Consider the following 15,477-nt stretch of genomic DNA (forward strand, 5'->3'; position numbering starts at 1 on the left):
TAGCATCAACACCCTTTGAAAAGGTGGCTAATATTGAATGTCCCGGAGACTAGTTCTCTATATAATATTGTTCTGGATCCAGAGAGATAGCAACAATAGAACAGGCAGGTGATCCTAGCAGAGAATAGCAGAGATATCTGTTGCGTACGGAGATGATGCCCTGCAGTCAGCTACAGCTACGCAGTGCAAAACAGAGATTTGCTGAAAGCTACTTGGGGACTGGAGGAAGGATGGCCTCGAGTGGAGATCGAGATGAGAGGAGAGGTCCTCTTGTGGATAAGGAATTGGTTAAGAAGCAGAAAGCAGAGAGTAGGAATAAACAGACAGTTCTCCCAATGGAGGGCTGTAGAAAGTGGAGTCCCTCAAGGATCGGTATTGGGACCTGTACTTTTCAACTTGTTCATTAATGACCTAGAATTAGGAGTGAGCAGTGAAGTGGCCAAGTTTGCTGACGACACTAAATTGTTCAGGGTTGTTAAAACAAAAAGGGATTGCGAAGAGCTCCAAAAAGACCTCTCCAAACTGAGTGAATGGGCGGAAAAATGGCAAATGCAATTCAATATAAACAAGTGTAAAATTATGCATATTGGAGCAAAAAATCTTAATTTCACATATACGCTCATGGGGTCTGAACTGGCGGTGACCGACCAGGAGAGAGACCTCGGGGTTGTAGTGGACAGCACAATGAAAATGTCGACCCAGTGTGCGGCAGCTGTGAAAAAGGCAAATTCCATGCTAGCGATAATTAGGAAAGGTATTGAAAATAAAACAGCCGATATCATAATGCCATTGTATAAATCTATGGTGCGGCCGCATTTGGAATACTGTGTACAGTTCTGGTCGCCTCATCTCAAAAAGGATATTCTAGAGTTGGAAAAGGTTCAGAAGAGGGCAACCAGAATGATCAAGGGGATGGAGCGACTCCCTTACGAGGAAAGGTTGCAGCATTTGGGGCTTTTTAGTTTAGAGAAAAGGCGGGTCAGAGGAGACATGATAGAAGTGTATAAAATTATGCATGGCATTGAGAAAGTGGATAGAGAAAAGTTCTTCTCCCTCTCTCATAATACTAGAACTCGTGGACATTCAAAGAAGCTGAATGTTGGAAGATTCAGGACAGACAAAAGGAAGTACTTCTTTACTCAGCGCATAGTTAAACTATGGAATTTGCTCCCACAAGATGCAGTAATGGCCACCAGCTTGGACGGCTTTAAAAGAAGATTAGACAAATTCATGGAGGACAGGGCTATCAATGGCTACTAGCCGTGATGGCTGTGCTGTGCCACCCTAGTCAGAGGCAGCATGCTTCTGAAAACCAGTTGCCGGAAGCCTCAGGAGGGGAGAGTGTTCTTGCACTCGGGTCCTGCTTGCGGGGTTCCCCCAGGCACCTGGTTGGCCACTGTGAGAACAGGATGCTGGACTAGATGGGCCACTGGCCTGATCCAGCAGGCTCTTCTTATGTTCTTATGTTCTTAGGTGCGATTCAAAAGAAGAAATGGCTTGAAGTTATGAATGTGGAATTTGTGCATCTGAGTAGAAGAGAATGGGGGCGGAGGGAATATATTACTGCAAATTTGTGCCAGTTGTTGAAAGTAACTGCTGGCCCATTGCAGAGGTGTGCGTTTGGGTTTGGGTTCAGGCAGGTTATAAGGTGGTGCTATGCTAATGGCAAACCAAGGGGTTAGTGGAAAGTACTAAAATATTACGTCTAACCCTCCAGAGGTTTCTCTCTTCTCCTCCTCCCCTCCCTCCTCATCGCGAGGATGGATAGGTGGACAGCCAGTGCCAGCTGGAATCCTTGGTTGCAGCCTGGCAAGATGGGCCATGACCTTGGGAGAGTTCTGAGGGCCAGATGGAGAGACCTGAATGGCCGCATGTGGCCCCTAGGCCTGAGCTTCCCCATCCGTGCCTTAGGTAACTGGCTGCATTGTCACACTCCTAACGTCATGATATATCTCCCAACGTTCAGCCAAAACCTGCCCTTCCTTAAGCTCATTTGATCTTTTCCCACCTCCTGGATCAGCAGAGAATGGATCCGGCCCTTTTCTGAGTGGCAGCCCTTCGTAGATTTGAAGAGTGACATCCTGGCCTCCCTCAGCACTCTCCTCCAGGCTGCCTTCTACTGAGTCAAACCATTGCTCCACCTGGCTGGGTATTGTCTACACTGAGTGGCAATGACTCTCCAGGGTTTCAGATAAGAAGTCTCTCCTGGCCCTACCTGGGGATGCTGGGGATTGAATCTGGGACCTTCTGCACCACTGAGCCACGGCCCTTCACTGGACTCGTTTTCTGCACTGGACTTGTTTTCCATACTGCTGGCCATCTTCATTGCTCTCCTCTGAACTGGCCTCTGTTTGTCTATAAAGTCTGGTGCCCAGAACTAGACACTATATTCCAGATGAGGTCTGACTACCACCAAACTAAGTCTGCCGTTCAGCCAGCTGCTGCCTGCCTGCCTGCCTTCTAGACAAGCAGTTTTGGGGGTGGTACTAGCTGTCAGCTTAGTCTTAGTGTTGCCTTTGTAGAATTCACCAGGGAGGATGATGGGGATAAAACTACAGTTAGTTGGCTCTGCTTGCCATTGGCTCTGGCTTCCCCTATTGTTGGCCTCCCTGCCTTCTGCTGTGCCAGTCCTAATAGGTACCAGTAGCCTCTAGGAGCCTTGCGTACTCACAGAGGCTCCCTGCCAATATTATAGTGGCGAATTCAGAAATGAAGGGTCCCTTTGTGTTAAGTCACAGCCCCCCTTTTTTGCTGCAGGGTTGGGAATGAGATCCTTGCTAATGCCTTCTCCCACAACAACAGTAATCCCTAGGAGCCAATAAGCGTGAGAGGAGAGTGTTAGCTACTGAGAAGAGTCTTCTCAGTGGCTGACTCACCTCCTTTCACTCTGATTGACTCCAATCAGCAGGAAAGGACAAGGAAGCATGTTAGAAGACTCTTCTCAGTAGCTAAACACTCCCCATTCATGCTGATTGGCTTATAAGATGCTGGAGACATAGGGACTCTGCTGGGACCCTGCTCCCAAAAAATATGGGGTCTAAGACCCTCTGAGACTCTAGATGACTACACCCCTGCTCCCTGCACATTTTAGAATCCCAGTCTTCCAGAGATCTAAAATGTGTGGGAAATCTCCATGAGTACAGGAAGCTCTGGGATTCCGATGTAGCACAAGCCAGCATGAGGGAGCTGCTTGGTGGCTGGGATGGAGCTAAATGGTTTCCTCTTCATAGCATTAAATACCTGAAGAGGCCTATGGAAGTCTTGTATGAGGCAAGCGACACATTACATATAAATGTGTCACCCTGGGCTCCTGCTGGGAGGAAGGGAAGGATATAAATAAAATAATAAATAAGTTTGTGTAATGAAGCCCTAATGCTTAAAAAAAATGAGAAGCAGTTTTGGGAGCTGTGATTTTGTGTGGAGGAATGGTGAGGAGGGGTGCAGGGGATGCTTAACCATTTCCTTCCCTTTTTTTCTGGTCAAATTTGGTCCCAAGGTGCTTTCCTTCTTTGGTGTTCTGTCCCATCTCATCAGGAATCCCAGCTGCAAGGGGCAGTGGTGGTGTTTGAAGCAGCTTGGAAGTGATTTGAGACCAGTCTGAATGTGTGGATTGCCAGTTGCTGGAAACCATAGGAGGGAGGAGTGCTCTTGCACTCAGGTCCTGCTTGAGGGCTTTCCACAGGCATCTTGTTGGCCATTGTGAGAACAGGATGCTGGATTAGATGGGCCACTGGCCTGATCCAGAAGACTTTACTTATGTTCTTATGTAACTTCTCATGTGCATAATGGTGCATAAGATTTTTAGTTAGCAGAAACCAGGAATGATTTGAATCGAATACTGTTGAAAGTTAAAGAGGAAAGCACAAAAGCAGGACTACAGCTGAACACCAAAAAGACTAAAGTAATGACAACAGGAGATCTATGTAACTTTAAAGTCGACAATGAGGACATTGAACTTGTCAAGGATTATCAATATCTCGGCACAGTCATTAACCAAAATGGAGACAATAGTCAAAAAATCAGAAGAAGGCTAGGACTGGGGAGGGCAGCTATGAGAGAACTAGAAAAGGTCCTCACATGGAAAGATGTATCACTGAACACTAAAGTCAGGATAATTCAGACCATGGTATTCTCGATCTCTATGTATGGATGTGAAAGCTGGACAGTGAAAAAAGCTGATAAGAGAAAAATCAATGCACTTGAAATGTGATGTTGGAGAAGAGCTTTGCAGATACCATGGACAGCAAAAAAGACAAATAATTGGGTGTTAGAACAAATTAAACCAGAACTATCATTAGAAGCTAAAATGATGAAACTGAGGTTATCGTACTTTGGACACATCATGAGAAGACTTGATTCACTAGAAAAGACAATAACGCTGGGAAAAATGGAAGGGAGTAGAAAAAGAGGAAGGCCAAACAAGAGATGGATTGATTCCATAAAGGGAACCACAGACCTGAACTTACAAGATCTTACAAGATCTGAACTTACAAGAACTTACAAGATCTGAACAGGGTGGTTTATAACAGATGCTACTGGAGGTTGCAGATACATAGGGTCACCATAAGTTGTAAGCGACTTGAAGGCACATAACAATGGGAGGAAAGGCTTTAACTCTCCCCCTGCCAGGATGCCAGTTGGAATTGCCTTCCTTATCTGCTATTCACAAAGGGAGAAAAGCTCTGATTGCTAATAATAGGCATGTGTGCGTGCGTGTGTGTCTGTGCACACACGCATGGAATAACAGGCACTGGAGGAATTCTCATCAGGAGCACAGCAGCAGGGAAAGGATTAAGCATCCCCTCTCCTTCCTCACTCACGCATTTAAACTCACAGCCTCCCAAGGCGGCTTTCTGTTAAAAGCAAAAGCGCTTCACTATTTACATAATATGAGTATTAATGTGTAGTTTGGTCCTAAATATTCTAAGCTGCAATTTCAGATCCATTTTGACTCTGTGGAGCTGTTTATTCATCTAATATATATATATATACACACACACACATTCTATTGCATTCTACATCCTGAAATCCATTTTAGTTAGGAGAATGGCTACTGTTCAGATTTTCTATCTGTTCCAGATTTGGAGTACGTGAAAGTTTGCTGCAATTTTTAGTGGTATCGGTTCATTTGGTTCTCCCCCGATTCCATGTTACTGATGATTATATGAGCACTGATCCAACACAGCAAAAAGACACAGTCTTGAGGTCAACACAGATATAACTTCTTCAAGCTTCCTTTTGTGCAATGTTTTGCTGATGCGCACATGTCTGCACATTGTTAAAATGCCACAATTGTTCAGACAATCATTTCAAGATGGCTCCCCCCCCATGTTGGATAAATGCATACATAAGAACACAAGAAAAATCTTACTGGTTCAGGCCAAAGGTTCATCTAGTCCAGCATCCTATTCTCACAGTGGGCAACCAGATGCCCATGGAAAGCCCACAAGCAGGACCTGAGTGCAACAACACTCTCCCACTTGCGATTCCCATCAACTGGTATTGAGGGGCATTCTGCCTCTGACAGTGGAGGTAGAACATAAGTGTTGTGGCTAGTAGGCATTGACAGCTTTACCTTCCATGAATGGGCCTAATCCTCTTTTAAAGCCATTCAAGTTGGTGGCGACTGCTGCCTCTTCTGGGATCAAATTCCATAATAACCATGCACTGTGTGAAGATGTACTTTATTTTGTCTGTCCCTGAATCTGCCAACATTTAGCTTCATTGGATGGCCCCACGTTCTAGTATTATGAGAGAGGGAGAACAATGTCTCCACTTTCTCTACAGGAACAATCACTGACAAAGAGGAGAGGAAAAGACATAAATGAACTGTAGGAACTGAAATCTGTTCCAATCACACAAGTATAGCGCATGGAAGGAAGACCAGACGGTTTAGAACTCTGAAAGTGAGGTTGCAGTTCAGTTGATTTCGAAGTATCACTTGTACAACCACAGTTCAGAATTCCAAAATCAGGGAAGCGATTCAGACAACTTGAAAGCATCACCCATACAACCACTTCTTAATTTAAGGGATATCTCTCTTTTTTTTTATAACCCAACATGATCCAGATCCCCAGACTTTCTGGACAAAGCCTACATGACTTATCGGCAACACTTGCGTGTTAGTAATCTATCCAAACAGAACATGGGCGACAAAGAGCTGTAGTCAGAGGGGCAAGGTAACATGGAAATTGTTTTAGAGAGGAAAAAACTAAAAGTGAGATGATAAACTTCCTTGTCAAGCATTCTAACTGATTACTTGCAAGAATGCAGTAGTCTACTTAGTCTTACTGGCAGGGGATATCATGATCATGAAGGTGGTTTTCCCAGGGTGAGGCTCATCCATTGCACTCCGGGTGTGATGACCCCTCTGATTTCTCCAAATGCAGGAAACTCAACTGCATAATTTGCAACCTCTCATGCTGAGAAATAATTGAAAACAAACAATTGGGAAAGTTGCTTGAGATGGATGAGCAGGTGGAACCAGAGAGCTCGGCATGAACATTATATTGTCAAAGAAAGGTGGGCTTGAACCCACATGACTGATAAAGAGTGTACACCTTCTTGAAACAAAACATTATTTTCCTTCCTTGTTAAAATAGGGGTCATTGGAAAACCCAGCCATATTTCATTTCTTTTGGAAATGTCAAGAATGGTTTTGCGAGTCCAGTGTTGTGGCCCACCCAGGCGCATGGGAGAGCATCAGATTAGGGCCAGAGATCTGAACTGATGAAAGGAACACTTTCATTTGAGAAATGCATTGACGATAGTGGAGACTGGTGACTCTGATGTCAGAGGGGCAGTCAATCCACTCTGCACCTTGGACAGCTCCGTGAAAGTTCAGACTAAAACTCAGAGCAGATTCACTGCCCCACTGACATCAGAACCACCAGCCTTCACTGATTGATGAACAATGGTTTTTCTCCCTGCTTTTTCTAGATGTCCAGGGAGTAAGCGGAAAAAATAACAAGAACTTCAGAGTTGCATAGAATGAAAACCCAATGTGGAACTTCTTTTTTAAAAACCCACCCTGTATCTCAATTGATTTTAGATACATCTGCACTAGCAACAATAATTCTGAGTCAAAATGAGATGGCTCCATGCATGTGCCTCCCTGAGCTCATTTGCGGGAGCAGGGAGGGCAGAATACAAAGGTGGCAAATAAGAAAGTGAGCAAAGGCAGAACAAGAATGTAAAAACTCTTCTTGAAATAATGCAAATGCTCTGGCCAGCAAGTGAGTAATTGTGATTGGGTACGTGCATGCAAATTTATGGATTCAACATCATGAATACAAAGTGTGCAACAAATTTATGAAATGGGCTGAACTTTGGGGGTGGGGGTTTAGCTAGGGATTAGGGAGGAATTTGTAGAACTCAGATTCCAAAGCAGACTCACCTGATCCTATCTTGGGGGAATCATGACCCAGTTCAGATAATGAGTATGCGTCAGAATCTGCATTTCAGTGGATCTCTTTATGAGTTGCAGTACTGTCTCTGTTCCATTTTTTAAAATTCTTTTCAAAAGCTCCAGAGAAGTTTTTCAACCATCCACAGTCAGAGTGGGTAGCATACAGGGCTTCCTGATTCTCATGAGCTTTGAGCAGAGTAGAGGAGCAAGTCCCCCCTAGGAGTGATGGGATTTGATAATATTAAATATTAAAGCTTTTTTTTGTTAATGTTTTTAACGTTGTTTTGTTTTAATGTATTTTAAGGTCTGTTTTTATGGAGTTTTCAAGTGTTTTTAGGGCTTTTGTTTGCCGCCCTGGGCTCCTGCTGGGAGGAAGGGCGGGATATAAATCAAATAATAAATAAATAAATAAATTGCATGACAAAATCATGGCTTCCCTCATGTAAACACTAAATAACTTGGGCTGGTGCTGACTAAACACTATTTAAAAAAAAAATTCAAAACCTGAACAAATGGAAGGGGCACTAATGATGCTCTTTGCCCCTAGTGACATTTGGTTTAGGACATGGCCTTGCTGTTTCGTAGGCTGTTACCTGAGGCCATTGTACTTGGGGATATCAGGGATAGGACTGAACCTTTGATTGTCTGCATACAACGCATGTGCTCCACCACTGAGCTCTTCTCTGCCTCCCACCCCCATCCCCAGGTGGGTGCCTACGGGATCCACAAGCCTCCCTCTTCCATCTAGTCTGAGGACAAGAGTATCAGTGCCTTTGAAAACTGTCATATTTACAAGATTTGAAATGAACTACAAATACTGGTTAGAAGGAACAAACTTTACTTGACAGTGTGTTGCTGCAGAATCAAGAGCTGTAATGCTCTACCCCAGACAGAGAGCTCTTCTTTCATTTTCCTGCTGGTCCCACCCCCAACTGATTCCCCCATACAACTATTTCTAATTCACCTGAGTTCCTACTCACATTTCTAATTCACTTGAGTTCCTACTCACATTACAAAAACTATGTGCAATCCCTTTCATCAGGATGCTCTTTTCAGCACAGCAGGGGATATGTTTCCTAGGGGGTCATCACTGAAGGCCACGGACATTATTTCATGCTAGGGAAATGGGAGAATGACAAATTTTAGGAAACTCATTACCTGGGAATGTCAGGAGAAGGAACAAAATAACCTTGGGTAATAACTCAGTCATGATGTTCAGTGTAGCCAATTAAAATTAGATTTCTCTTTCCAGGTACCCATCTTAGCATTTGCAGTCGGCAGCTGAGTATCATCTCCTACTGGGGAACTGATTACAAATCATCTGTAGTAGCTGGATAGATTTGTTTTGAGAGGTTGGATCACAGAACCACCCTGATAGCCTGCATAAGCAAGTTGGAGGCTCAAATTCAAACTATGATAAGTTATGCAAAGTCCCAGGATTATTTCCTCTGCATATTTTCTTTTTCTTTTTAGCAGGCTGCAAGTGACAGAGGAAGAGTACATGGAGAGAGGCTGCTTAATCCTTTCCCCTTCAGTGCAATCACCTTCCCCACGCAGCTTTTTCACACTTGCACGGAAGAGAGAGAGAGAGAGAGAGAGAGGGAGGGAGGGAGGGAGGGAGAGAAAGAGCTTGTGGGGAACCCTGAAAAAAGAAGGGAAAGTAGCTTGTCAAATGCTGTTCATACAGCCTGCTAACTCATTTCAAAATTGATACAGTCTGTTATGGATTACAGATGTGACCTTTGAAACTGTACACAGAAGAACACTGATAGTTGGAAGGAAAGCTACAATATGATAAACAAAAATGTCGCAGAGTGGGCTGCTCCTATTCTGAGTTCCAGGCACCCAGCCAGTCTTGCCCTTTTCCTGGATACTCTATTCTGTTCACCATCCTCCCTGGTTTCTCCCCCCCCCAACCCCCAGATATTCTGTTTTCAGTGGCTACTGAGCTTGCCCTGTTTTCATCTATTTGTTTTTGGGTCCCCACCTTCAGTTTTTTTTTCTTATTTTTTAATAATTCTGCAAACCTGTGAGGTTCCCCAAATCTGCTGATTCCTCCCTCTTCAGATGAGAAGTGCCATTTGGCTACTTAAGGACTGGCACTGTAAGGATGGGTTTGTCATTGATACATAGGATTCATATTGGGGCTGTGCACCAGATTCGGCTGAGTCCCGAATCCTGAGCCAAATCAGGCCCATTAGGATGTTTTGGGGCCTCAGCCAAGTTGGGTTCAGACAGCCATGCATTACTGGGGGTTAAACTGGATGATGCAGAGCGACCAGAGGCTGTCATGGGGTGGGGCATCAAGAAGGAAGAAGAGGCAGCATGGCTCTCCTTCCTGCCTGGACGGCTGCCCCACATCATCGCTATTTCTGTTATCAGCAGATAAGTAGCAGCCCTGCAGGGGTACAGCGTCTATATGTGGGTGCAAGCACAGGGATCCCAGTCCATCCCTTGAGAGTACTCAGTGCTCTGCCTGTTAACAAGGAAACCTGGCCAGGAAAGGAGAAAGGGATGAGCCTTCAGAAAGGAGAGCGCAACCTCAATCACTCGCCTGCCTTGTGGCTCATGGCCCAGGTGACAGCTGCTGTGAGGAGGAAGAGGAAGAGCACTTAGCCCTGCTGCTGCTGCAAGGATGAAGAGCACTCAGCACCACAACAACACTGCCAAGACTGCCTTTGTGCACCCCAAACATTGCGCCCTCACCACAGTTTGCAACTGTAGCCGCTTTGGAGAGGTAGGTTTGGTGCGTGCCATTAGTAGCCTCCCCCAGGATCTCTTCTTTGGCTCAACAGCTGCTGAGCAGAGGGAGAGATTGGGGGGATCTGTGTACAGCCCTAATTCATATGCATCGTTGTGAGAGCTGGAGTATCTGAGCAGGGTCAGGGGGTGAGTTAAATGGTAGTGCTCAGCAGTCTAAGGAGGTTGGGGTGGAGCTAACCGCAGATGCTAGGGCTGTACAACCAATTTGCCTGAATCCCAAACTGAAACAATCTGACTTGTGCTGAATCTGGATTGGGTTGAGGCTGGTAAAAGTTGCTACAGAGCAGATGGAGAGGACTTAAATTAATCTGAGGTCAGATCTGGATTGGGCCAGGTCAGAACAGGGAAGATTTGGGCCCCAGATTGGTGCCCTGTATTACGTCAGTGAGAGCCAGTTGGTGTTGTGGTTAGAATGTTGGATTACAACCTGGGAGACCAGGGTTCAAATCCCCACACAGCCATGAAGCTCACTGGGTGATCCTGGGCCAATCACTGCCTCTCAGCCTCAGAGGGTGGCAACGGTAACCCCCCTCCGAATACCGCTTACCATGAAAACCCTATTCATAGGGTCGCCATAAGGTGGAATTGACTTGAAGGCAGTCCACTTCATTAGGTGAGGGAGCTGTGTAAAACCCTACATTTTATACAGTCTGTGGACAAGCAGCACTCATAGTGTAACATTACATAAATCAGTGCAGTCCAGTCTTTAAAAAAACACTTTATTTTTTTGGGGGAAAAACAATCTTTAAAAGTGGCTAGCACAAAACCCGCTGGAGTTACCTGTTTGAAATTTGGCAGGATTAATTCTCTCTTGAGGGGGCGATCGTGTTTGAAAACTCCTTGCACTCCTTGCAAGAAAAATAAGCAAGAAAAAAACACCCCAAAGAAGTCATGGTCATTTTGGTGTCCCAGTGCAAGTGAATGGGAGTACAAGATTTGGGTTTCTGGATTGGAATGGGTGAGGATTGATCCAAACCAAATTGCAGTCAGATCCAGATTGCCGAATCAGGCTTTGACTTGCATTGGAGGCGGCCTAGCACAGCCTTAGCAAATCCTGTTTTCTCATGTGACTGGGGACTGGCAGGCAGAGTGAATTAAGTCTCTGCCCAAGCCCCCATCTGGACTACACATTTAAAGCTATATTATACCATTTAAAACTATCATGGCTGCCCCCAAAGAATCCTGGGAACTGTAGTTTGTTAAGGGTGCTGAGAGTTGTTAGGAAACCCCTATTCTCACAGAACTATAATTCCTGGAGCAGTTGAACAAGCACTCCCTTTTCCCATGATAAAGCAGTTTAACAATGGATTTTATTTATTTTATTTTATTTATTTATTCAGCTTTTATACCGCCCGACTAGCAATAGCTCTCTGGGCGGTGAACACAAGTACAATAAAATCACAAGTACAATAAAATCACACAGTACAATACAACAGAGCATATAAAAACAACACAAACTAAAATCAATTACAACATATTTAAAATTGAATTAACTTAAATTGAAATTAATTTAAATTGAGATTAAAATGCCTCAGAGAAGAGGAAGGTTTTAACTTGGCGCCGAAAGGATAATAGTGTCGGCGCCAAGCGCACCTCCTTGGGGAGACTATTCCACAGTTTGGGGGCCACCACTGAGAAGGCCCTAGATCTTGTCACCACCCTCCGGGCCTCCTTATGAGTCGGGACCCGGAGGAGGGCCTTCGTAGAAGACCGTAGTGTACGGGCCGGTTCGTACCGGGAGAGGCGTTCCGACAGGTATCATGGTCCCGCACTGTATAGGGCTTTATAGGTCAATACCAACACTTTGAATCTGGCCCGGAAGCATATTGGGAGCCAGTGCAGGTGAGCCAGAACAGGTGTTATATGCTCGAACCACTTGGTTCTAGTTAGCAATCTGACTGCCGCATTTTGCACTAGCTGTAGCTTCCAAACTGTCTTCAAAGGTAGCCCTACGTAGAGAGTGTTGCAGTAGTCCAAACGCGAGGTTACCAGAGCATGTACAACTGATGTGAGGTCCTCCTTACTCAAATAGGGACGTAACTGGGCTACCAACCGAAGTTGGTAGAACACATTCCGTGCCACCGAGGCTACATGAGCCTCGAGTGAGAGGGAAGAGTCTAAGAGGACTCCCAAACTATGGACCTGCTCCTTTAGGGGGAGTGTAACCCCATCCAGGACAGGATATGTATCCACCATCTGATCAGAGAAACCATCCACCAGCAGCATCTCAGTCTTGTCAGGATTGAGCCTCAGTTTGTTAGTTCTCATCCAGTCCATTGTCGCGGCCAGGCAACGGTTCAGCACATCGACAGCCTCACCTGTAGATGATGAAAAGGAGAAGTAGAGCTGCGTGTCATCAGCGTACTGATGACAACGCACTCCAAAACTCCTGATGACCGCACCCAATGGCTTCATGTAGATGTTAAAAAGCATGGGAGACAAAACCGACCCCTGCGGAACCCCACATTGGAGAACCCACGGCGTCGAGCAATGTTCCCCAAGCACTACCTTCTGGAGACGGCCTGCTAAGTAAGAGCGGAACCACTGCCAAGCAATGCCTCCAACTCCCAACTCCGCGATCCCTCTTCCCAGGAAACACTTGGAACTGTTGCTATGTGAGGGGAACAGGGATCCATTAAAACATAAAATAGGCAAGAAAAATATTGACACAGCAAAACAGCAAAGCCAGAAGCCATAGTTAAGTACCAGAACCATGAAGCAGAGTTTTCACTTACATACTATCAAAAGCTCACTGCATCTTTGGCTGGCATCAAAGTGCCAAAAAGCAGGAAATAGAGTTAATCATCCTGGGAAGGGAATTCCATAATCTTAGTACTACTAAGAAGTGGCTCACCAGGTGGGATGGAGCTACTATGCTAGCCTCCTGGCAGGTGGTTATTACTGAGAAGGAGAAGGGTAGGGGCAAGGCCATGTGAAGGACCTTGCAAATGCAAGTGCAAATGCTGTGGCAGAGCCAATCCAGCACTCCTGCCAGTGTATTTGTACTTCTGGTGCCACTGCTGAGAAGGCTCTGTCGAAGTAACCATCTGCCATACCTTAGACAATGGGGAAACAAAGAACTGAGCCTCCAAAGAAGATCTTAAAGTACAGGTAGACTTATTACTGTATACCAGCATTTACTGACCTTGGATCCCCAGTTATTGTTGGACTACAATTCCAATCATTCCTCACCAGCATGGCCAATGGTCAGGGATGACTGGAGTTGTAGTCCAACAACATCTGGGGACCCAAGGTTGGGAAAGTCTGCCCTTGGGAGAGGTTTGGTCTTAGATGTGTTAGTCCCAGGTTTGTATCTATACCCATCAGTTCTCTGCTTGGTTGACTGGATGGACTCCAGATAATCATTTTTGCATAGATAACACCAACACGATTTGAGATAATGTTGGAGTCCACCCAGAGAAAGTGATATAAATAAATGCAAATCTTGCCACTACTACAAATTTGGGCTAGCTATGGTAGCTTGTGTGAAACAGTTAAAGCAAGAGAGATGAAAATAGCTGGAATATCAATGGACAATGTTAGCAAATTGAACTGTTCAGCCCGCCAATCGAAGCATGTATAGAAGTTGTATCTTTGCACTGGAGTCTAGAGAGATGTTTAAACCTAATTGGGTTTGTTCTCCTACTGTGAAACACAGGAAATAGATACATGGTTTCATTGTATGGCAAATTTCCTCCTCATTTTTCTCGGTGTTACCAGCAGTGCAAATCATTAAGGAAACTGATTTTGCAATTATGCAGCAAATATTTTCTTATTAAGGCTCTGTTTTGTTCTTCGTGGCTGTAATTCAGAAGCAACTAATCTCATGCCTGAAATCTTTTGGGCTTTCATTGGAAATGTACGTTTAATTAACTTCAAGCACTTTGATTGTTAGAGTAGTTGATTAAATTAGTTTCATTCGTCTGGAACCAGAAGTGTCCGGAGAAAAGCACATCTCTTTTGCAGAAGCAGGATTAACATTGTTACAAACCATTTTCAGCAAATGTTGAGTGTCCATCAGTTTGCGGCCAATGGCTATCCGTTAGAAAGTACTGAAGTTGCTCAACAGATTTGCACAGTAATGTCCTTTGGCGCTCAGCAGGTGGGGTGGAGCCACTGTGCTAGCTTCCTGGCAGATGAGTCACTGTTGCTAGAGGAGAGGTGAGACGGCAGGGAGGTTGGTGAAGCGCAAATACACTGGCAGCGCCAATCTGGCACTCCTGCTGGTGTTTTTGCACCATGTTGACCTTCCCTGTGAGTGATCCCTCTCTTCCCGTTTTTAGAAGGCTGCTGAAGACCCATCTTTAATGCAAGCATTTGTTTACATTTCTATCCTTTATGCCATTATACTGATGTTTTTAAGGATTTGAAGGATTGTATGGATTTGTTTATGTATGGTTTTTTGTATGCTTTTGTTTTTTTTAAATTTTCTGTATGGTTTTATGCATGCTGTGTATTTCTAAATCTATGTAATTTGCCTCGGGACCCACATTCCGGGTGAGAGGGGGACAACAAAATTAAAATGATGATGATAATGATTAATCTTTCAACTGTGATCCACCTAGCAAGAAGCTAGCATAGCAGCTCCACCCCACCTAGCAAGCCACTTCTGCCCTTTGAAACCTGTCCTGTCTCAGCAATGGTGTTCCAATTCAAGTTGGTATGCAATGAACATGTCCTGTCAGTGCAAGGTTTCTGTGTGTGCAACAGAACTTCCCTCCTCCTCCCCCTCCTGCCCCTGCCCCATGCCCTTCTCAAATCTGTTCCAGAGGTTTGGGGAATGGTCAAAGCTAAGACGCAAGACTAAGATGCATCCAAACTCAGAGAAAGGCAATGGTAAACCACCTCTGAATACCTCTTACCATGAAAACCCTATGAACAGAGTAACACAGCAAAAGCAATTAGGAGCTACAGCACAAGGTCTGAGTGATATCAATGAGATTTAATGAGAAATCTATAAACATAACCATCACACAAGTCTATGCTCCAATGACAAATACAGAAGCAGAGGAAATGGAGAGATTGCATGCAGAAGTACAGGAAATTGATCACACACCAAAACAGGATGCTCTGATAATCATAGGGGACTGGAATGCAAAAGTAGGGAACAGAGAAGAACTAGGACTTGTGGGGAAATGGGGCTTAGGAGACAGAAATGAAGCAGTAGAGAGACTTATTGAAATCTGTGAAGCCAAACACATTTTTTGAGCAACCAAAAAGATGACTGTACACGTGGACATCACCAAATGGTCAATAGAAGAATCAAATGTATTATATAATTGGAAGCAGAAGATGGAGAAGTTCCA

General features: G+C 44.7%; 1 protein-coding gene and 2 pseudogenes across 1 annotated transcript in view; 2 read left to right on the plus strand and 1 right to left on the minus strand.

Moving 5' to 3' along the window:
• Positions 1–15,477, minus strand: part of NTSR1 (neurotensin receptor 1) — a 161,188-nt gene that overhangs the window by 33,911 nt on the left and 111,800 nt on the right. The window lies entirely within an intron of this gene.
• Positions 1,761–15,477, plus strand: part of LOC133386464 (7SK snRNA methylphosphate capping enzyme-like) — a 47,261-nt pseudogene continuing 33,544 nt past the window's right edge.
• Positions 6,284–6,411, plus strand: LOC133388188 (U1 spliceosomal RNA; annotated as a pseudogene).

This window comes from Rhineura floridana, chromosome 6, assembly GCF_030035675.1.
Source record: "Rhineura floridana isolate rRhiFlo1 chromosome 6, rRhiFlo1.hap2, whole genome shotgun sequence".
NCBI classification, from domain to species: Eukaryota; Metazoa; Chordata; class Lepidosauria; order Squamata; family Rhineuridae; genus Rhineura; species Rhineura floridana.